This window comes from Emydura macquarii, unplaced genomic scaffold (genome assembly GCF_026122565.2).
Source record: "Emydura macquarii macquarii isolate MOO-44397 ecotype Brisbane River unplaced genomic scaffold, CSIRO-AGI_Emac_v2 contig_3477, whole genome shotgun sequence".
NCBI classification, from domain to species: Eukaryota; Metazoa; Chordata; order Testudines; family Chelidae; genus Emydura; species Emydura macquarii.
The window spans coordinates 412,348-420,235 of record NW_027133614.1 but is presented as its reverse complement, the minus strand read 5'-3'; positions in this window follow the sequence as shown (position 1 = coordinate 420,235).

The window sequence follows — 7,888 nt, the reverse complement described above, 5'->3', positions numbered from 1 at the left end:
TGTATTGTCTAGGAAAGTGGTTTTCAACATTTTTTCAATTGCCCTCTCCTAAAAACTTTCAAATGGAGTTGTGATCTTTTGGAAATCTTAGACATATTCTGCGGACCCCCAGGCGGTCATTGGACCGCAGGTTGAAAACCATTTCTAGGATGTCATGAAACACCTTGTTCACGAAGTGCTGGAATGTTGCTGGGGTGTTTGTAAGACCAGATGGCATTACCAAATATTTGTAACGGCTGTATCGGGTTTGAAAGGCTGTTTTCCACTTATGCCCTGCACAGATCTGCACCAGATTGTAGGCTTCTTGCAGGTGAAGCTTAACAAACACCTTGGTTTATTGTATGCAGTCTAACAATTCCAGAAAGAGTGGGAGAGGGTACTGGTTTCTTATGGTTACCTTGTTGAGGGCCTGGTAATCCACCCATAAATCCAGGATCCTCTCTTTCTTTTTAATGAAAAGAACTGGGGCCCTGGCAGGGGACCTGGAGAGATGGATAAATCCCTTGGCCAAATTCTCCTGGAGATAGGATCGCAGAGCATCCAGCTCTGGCTCCATCATGGCAGAGATGTATCTGAAAGGTATCTTGGTACCAGGCTGCAGCTCAGTCAGACAGCCATAGTCATGGGAGGGGAAGGTCATCTGAATTCTTCTCAAAGACATATGTGTAGTCACAGCACTTGGTGGGGAAGAACAGGCATTGGTTGTGCCACGTGTCCCAGCTAAGCCACAGCCTGAGCCTAAAGACTCCACAGAAGTGTCCTGGACTTAGGCGGGAGACGTGCATCTTGAAGCCAGGATTTGTCTGCTGATGCGTGCAGGCAAACGTGCTGACAGAACTCAGTTTCCACTCTGACTTTTTGCTCACACAAAAGGATGTGCAGGTCATGAGAGGCCAACCACAGGATGCCGAGAATTATGGGGAAGTGAGGTGAGTGGATTGCTCTAACTGTAGGATTTCTCGAAGGGCTTAGTTAACAAATTCCAGGGGCACCATTTTCAGTGTTAGTGAGTCTGAGGATGGGAGAGAGCCATCTACAGTGTCTATAAAGTCAGAGGCCATTTTTTGCTACAGTGGGATTCCCAAGGCTTGTGCTGTTTCAGTGTCTATAAAATTATCAACTGCCCTGGAATCTATGAGCTCCCACTGAGGGGTTATTCATTAGGGTTTCCCTGGGCTGTGCATGCAAACCTGGACTTGTAAGTGTGACAAGAGTTTGCTGTGCTTTCGTAAAAAGTGGGGGATAGCTTATGGGATGGATACCTAGGCCACCCAGGCCAATTCCCCTTACTGGATCTGGGGCTTGGTCATTTCCTGATTTTTTCTGTGTAAAAGCCTGCAATGGACAGCCAGCAAGAGTGTGTCTGGATTCTCCATAGTAAAAACACAAGCCTTGATGTCTGCGGCACTTTATCTCCTTGGGGATCATGAGATGATGTGCTGCATTGATTTGCATGAGTTCTGGGACTGGGCTGGAAAAGGGTATTGAGGAACATCAGCTAGGTAGTGGTGCATCCCCCTCTTTCCTTTGCATTCACCCTGTTCTTACGGTGTATGGCGAGATCAACAAAGGCATTTAGGGGGGTTGTGGTTTCCACGCAAGCTAGCTCATCTTTGATCTCTTTGCATAATCCCCACCACAGCAGGTGGATCTGAGCTGCTTGATTCCACCATGTATTAGCGATGAGTCATCTAAAATGGATAGCATAGGAGAGGTCCACTCACTGTCCTTGCTGTAGTTTTTCAGGGCTGCTTTGGCTGAGTGAGCACTATGGGGGTTGCAGGGAGGCACCCGCAGTTTGACAGTGTCAGGCTTTGTTGTTTCAATAGGGGTAAAGACCAGTCCAGTGCCTCTCTCATCTAATGATGAATGACATGTCCTATGTTGGCCTGGTCAGTGGACTAGAACCAGGGGCAGAGCAGGAACAGCAGGCAACACAGGTTGAGGAAACCACTAAATTTTTGGCGACATCAGTTGAAGTGCTCTGGGAGGGGATTGTTGGCCTAGAGTCCAGGTGCACAGTCATTGTGGAGTACAGTGTTCTCACCCCATAACCAAGTGGCCATCAGTGTCCGGTTCTGGGTAGTGTAGTGCACCAGTTGGGCCTGAAGTGTGGAGTTTTCATCAAGTAGCTGGGTGATCTGCTCTCATGGGGACTCATGCAGGAAGTTCCTCTGGGGGTTGTCAGCCCATGCAGGCATGTCTCGTGCCCTTGGGACCTGCCGGGTAGTGGGTGACCTGTTGCTTTCATGTCCCACTGGGTCAGCTTTCTCTGTGGGTTAGTGGTGGTCCAGGAAAACTGTCAGAATTGTGGGCGAAGGAAGGCAGGACTAGTGGCAGCAACTTAGGAGACAGGAGCTGAAGCCAGGAGCTGAAGCCAGGAGCTGAAGCCGGGGTCAGAGCTAGTATCAGAGTCAAGAGTGAAGCTGAGGGTCAAACCAGAGTCAGAGTCTAGCATTAGGGAGAGGGTCAATTCCAGGTATCAGGGTCCCCGTTGCAGTTCTGGGGTGGTCGATCAGGACTCAGAATCCAAGACAGAGCTAACATCAATACTGGGAGCTCAGAAATAGAGAAGCAGGGTGGTCATGGCAAGTAGCTAGGGCTTCATATTGTTGCCTGGACACTTCCTGGTACATAGGTATATAGTATATAGGATCAAGTATACAGGATATATACTGGTATATAGGATCAAGGAGCCAATCAGGGATCTCTAAGACAACTGTCAGTCAAATCACTCAAGGCAGAATTTCCTGTGGTAGGCATGTGCTGCATATTGCCAGGGAGTGGCCAGCTTGCAACTGCTGCCAGATTGCAGTGGGGGGATGTTGGTGGTCTAGTAGCTTTCTAGTCCCCAGTTCAAGTCCTGCTGATCCTTATAAAGTACTACACTTAGGGAAGACCAATCAAATACACAACTACAAAGTGGGGAGTGACTGATGAGGTGGTAGTGCTGCTGAAAAGGATCTGATGGTTAGAGTGGATCACAAATTGCATGTGAGTCAATATCGTGATGCAGTTGTGAAAAAGATTAATATCACTGAGGGGTGTTGTAGAGGGTTTGGTTGGCCCCCCCCGGCAGTCTGGGAGGGAGGCCTCACCCCCTCACTACCCTGCCTCAGCAGGGGTAGTCCCAGCTCGGGGGCTGGGGGAACAGTCCCTGAGCTTTACTTAGTTCAAGGCCCCCGGGCAGGGCAGTAAGCCATCTATAGGCCCCCGGCGGGGTGGCAAGCAGTCTAGCTCCCCAGACGGGGTAGCACACAGTTCAAAGGCCCCAGGCGGGGCAGCAAAATAGTCTAAGGGTCACCAGTGTGGTCGGGGAAGGGGGAGGAGGATGCAGGCCCACCCGACTCCACTGCATCCCAGCCCAGGTCCCAACTGCAACATGCTGACTTGCCATCTGGCTCCCCGGTTCCTGGACCATGTGGCCCCTCTCCTGAGCTACTTCCTCCCCCCTGTCCCTCAGGTACCTGGGGTTCTGGTGTCCAGTCACCCTCGTCGGGGTAGGTGTCCAGAGGCAGATTGTAGAACCCCTCGATCTCGTCAGGGGGTGACAGGTCGGGCAGCTCTTTGGGGTCGTCAGTGGGGGGTAGCTCCTCCAGGTCGGACCCAGTCAGGGCCCACGCCTCACCCTCATCCTCTTGCCCTTCCAGTGGCAACTCCTCCAAGTCTGGCCCCTGTAGGGCCACCTCCTCCACGTCAGCATCGGGCAACTCCTCCAGGTCCTCGCCCCTCGCAATCCCCTGGTGCAACAGGGTCAGGGGATCCGGGGATACCACAGGGCCCCAGGCCTTACGCTGCTCCTTCGCCTGCTCCCGGACGCCAGCCCTGGTCCACTTTCCTGGGTACCTGGTCTCAGTTGGCTCACCTGGGTACCAAGCCGCCGGCAACCCTGGAGGGCCAGGAGGGACGTCCTTCCCCTCCGGGAGCCAGCTGCCAACTGAGCTCCTGGGCCTCTCCTTTGTACCTCCTGCCCTGCTCCCTCACTTCCCGGTTGGTAGACAGGCAGGCTCTAGCTCCGCCCCCACCGGCCCAGTCTGGTTCTCCCTGGCAATGAGGCCACACCCCCTCACTACAGGTGTATTAACAGGGGTGATGTATGTAAGACATGGGAGGTAATTTTCCCGCTCTACTTGGCACTAGTGAGGCTCAGCCAGAGTACTGTGTCCAGTTCTGGATGCCACACTTTAGGAAATATGTGGACAAATTGGAGAGAGTCCAGAGAAGAGCAACAAAAATGGTCTAAAAAAAGGGTTTAGAAAACCTGATCTATGGGTTAAGGGTGAAACAATTGGGCATGTTTAGTCTTGAGAAAAGAAGACTGAGAGGGGACCTGATAACAGTTTTTTAGTACGTTAAGGGCTATTATAAAGGGGACTATGTTCAATTGTTCTCCATGTCCACTGAAGATAGGCCAAGAAGTTACGGGCTTAATCTTCAGCAAGGAAGATTTAGGTTAGATATTAGGAAAAACTTTCTAACTTATGCGGGTAGTTAAGTACTTGAAAAGGCTTCCAAAGCTGTGAAACCCCTGTCATCGGACCGTTTCAAGAACATGTTGGACAAACACCTGTCAGGGGTGGCTAGATATACTTGGTCTTGCCTTAATGCAGGGGCCTGGACTTGCTGCTTTCTCAAGGACCCTTCTAGTCCTATATTTCTATGATTCTATGTTGAACAGTTTTATACAGTGCTTTAAAAAACAGAACAAAAAACAGTCTGTAAAATTCTTCTTAGACGTTCGTCTCCTCAAAACCAGCTTCTAGTTTCTGTAGCTCAAAGTGTCTTGTCTTATGTCTGCTCATTAACCAGGAGCAAGGACAATTGATATTCTCCTGGTGGAACGTTTCCCCGTTTGTTTGATTTTTTTTTTTAATAAAGTGAATTTGTTTTGGTGAAAGATACCAGACTGAACACCTCTGGTCTCTCTCTCTTTCATTTATAAACATAGAAGTGGGGGAATGTTCCCACTACCGTGGGGAACTTTCCTGACTTCTGCACTACCCCAAAGGAATTGGATAGCGAAAGGATCTCAGTCCTCGCTCCAATTCCCTTTATCCAGGGGCCTGACTGACTTCAAGGACTCCCCTTCCACTCTATTGTGTGGGCAGAGTCCTCGTAACCCCAACACAGCTGGGCCCAGGATTAATCTTCAGTCTTGTTGTGGTCACTTAGGATAGAGGCTAGATGTCCCCACTGCGGGGTGCTCTTGCTACACTGGACATTTCCCTGACCACTAATCACTACATTATGTTCAAACCAAATACAATTTATTAAGCAGCAACTGTAAAAAACATAAGGGAAAAAATGAAAAAGGTTAAAGGAATAAGGGGCCCCGCTCCGTGGGCATAGGAACACCACAAACATCCATCTCTGGAACATAAGGAAAGTTCACAGTCTGTTCTCCACATGTCCCAGGCCTCCCTTCAGGACCTGGTGGTGCGGTGGTGATACTGTGGGTCAAAAATTGCTCTGGTGGTGGCCATATGCCCTCAGGTCGAGGTTGCAGGACCCTTCTCCCCAGAATTGGCCCTCCCATTGAGTTCATGTCCCCCCTCCAAGTCTGGCCTTAATGGCCCTGTTGTCTGGCGATGTCTCCCTGTGCTGGGTCCTCTACCCAGGGTCCTCCCCTCACTGTCCCCAGATGCTCACCACACTTGGCTGCAGTGCTACTTGTGACATGGCCAGCATCTGCTACCCCGGCTCTGTGCCACAGCTCCCTGCTGTTGCTCAGCCTTGGCTCCCCATAGGCGCAGCTGGTTTGTTCTGCCTCCAGCCCAACTCTGCCTTCTGGACTGCTTCTCTGGCCCCTCTGGTTCTGACTGCTGCTGTCTGCTTAGCTCTGCCGTACTCTGGCTCAGGCAGCTCCATCTGATTGTTAGACACTGGCTCAGAAGTCACCACCAAAACACCCCACTAAGTTTCAGTCAGGGGCCAACTGTCCACTTACTCACACAACACGTACAGATGTTATGTCATAACACTAGTTGTGATAGTGGTTCCTGTGATGTGAGCCTGTCCTACTACAAAGAGGCCTGTATTCAAATAGGCCACCAACACCTAGAACTTTGGATCATTTCCTTGTTTTCAATAGCCTGAAAATAACCTCCTCTGTTCCCCCCAGCCACTTGCTGGGTCCTGCCTGTTCTCTAAAAAGGAGCTAATGTAGCATCCCAGGGGAATTTTGAAATATGTGGAAGTCAGGAAATTCTGTGCTAATGCTGTGAGAGCAGTGCTAACTGTCCCCTATGTGTCAAGAGGGCGTGGACAGTCCTGTCCGAATGGGAAGAAAGAAATATACTTCCCCTGGGGTTGGCTCCTTTAGCAATGACAGGAGACACCAGGAGCGTGAGGTGAATCAGGAGGGAGTGAGAGCAGGGCGGCTGGATGCTCAGTGTCTCAGCCATCATGACACATGGGGAAAAAGAGAGAGAGAGATGAAATGCAGTTAGCAAATATAAAGAAGAACCAACATCAGAGAGAGAGGTGCTCAGATGAGTCCCTGCAAGAAGTTAAGTGGTCTTCTCAGAGAATTGGGGGGGGGGGGTGGAGATGGGATGGTGAGCAGGGAGAGTTTCCAGTGAACTGTTGTTTTGGGCAGATGGATTGGGTGTTCATACTAGAATCATAGAACCATAGGATTAGAAGGGACAACAAAGGTCATCTAGTCTAAACCCCTGCCAAGATGCATGATTTGTTGTGTCTAAACCATCCAAGATAGGTGGCTGTCAAGCCTTCTTTTGGAAACCTCCAGTGAAGGAGCTTCCAAAACCTTCCTAGGCAATCTTTTCCATTGTCCTACCATTCTTACAGTCAGGAAGTTTTTTCTGAGATTTAATCTAAATATGCTGTGCTGTAGTTTGAACCCATTGCCTCTTGTCCTGCCCTCTGCGGTAAAAAAAAAACAACAACTTTTCTGCATCTCTTTTATGGCAGCATTTCAAGTATTTGAAGACCACTATCATGTTTCCCCCTAATCTCTTTTCCAAACTAAACATACTCAGTTCCTTCAATCTCTGCTCTTATGGCTTGCATTCCATCCCTTTGATAGTCTTTTTCGCTCGCCTCTGGATCCTTTCCAGTTTCTCTACTTCCTTTCTATACATTGGTGACCAAAACTGGATACTGTACTCCAGCTGAGGCCTAACCGATGTTGGAGGCCCAGTGCAAATTGAGTTGCCTGAGCACTGTCCTACAGGCCTAGCATAGCTTTAGTTGCTTGCTTGGCTATTCTGACCTCTGTAGCATGACATCTTCTGGTTGGCAGAGATGAATAGGACTACTGAGTTACCTTGCAGATGTCTCAGTTCCTGCATACCACGGCACATAACAAGATGAAATACGGAACATGTATTCTTGCAGCTGCAGTGATAATGGTGATGGGAACAACAAGTTATCCTTGAACGTTTGTGGGTACACTGTCTTATTGCCAAGGGGCATATTTTTACACTGCCCCTCCTATCACCAGATGTTGTTTTGACAACCCCAATTAACAGGGTGAGAATGGAATGTAGTCAAGGGTGAAAACCCAATGTAGGTAATTAGCATATATGATAATGAGGGAGAGATAATTAGGTGAAGGTTGTTTATGGAAGGGTATAAGTAGTCACCACTTAGACAAAGAGAGGGCGCTCCATCAACACCTGACTCCACGGGAGGTGCTGCCGGTTGGACCAGAGGATCTACTGACTCCCTGGTGGGGCCCCTGCCGAAAGACGTTCTTGTATACAGCCTTCTGAGTAATTGCTTAGCTCTCCAGTCTTAGTGAGTATGATATATTGTAGTTAATTTTAGGCTTTGTACCTAACTAGTTTATTTATAGAAAACCTTGCACATTAAACCTTATTGATCTGCAAATCGGGCATACCGTATCTCATTGGTATCCACACTG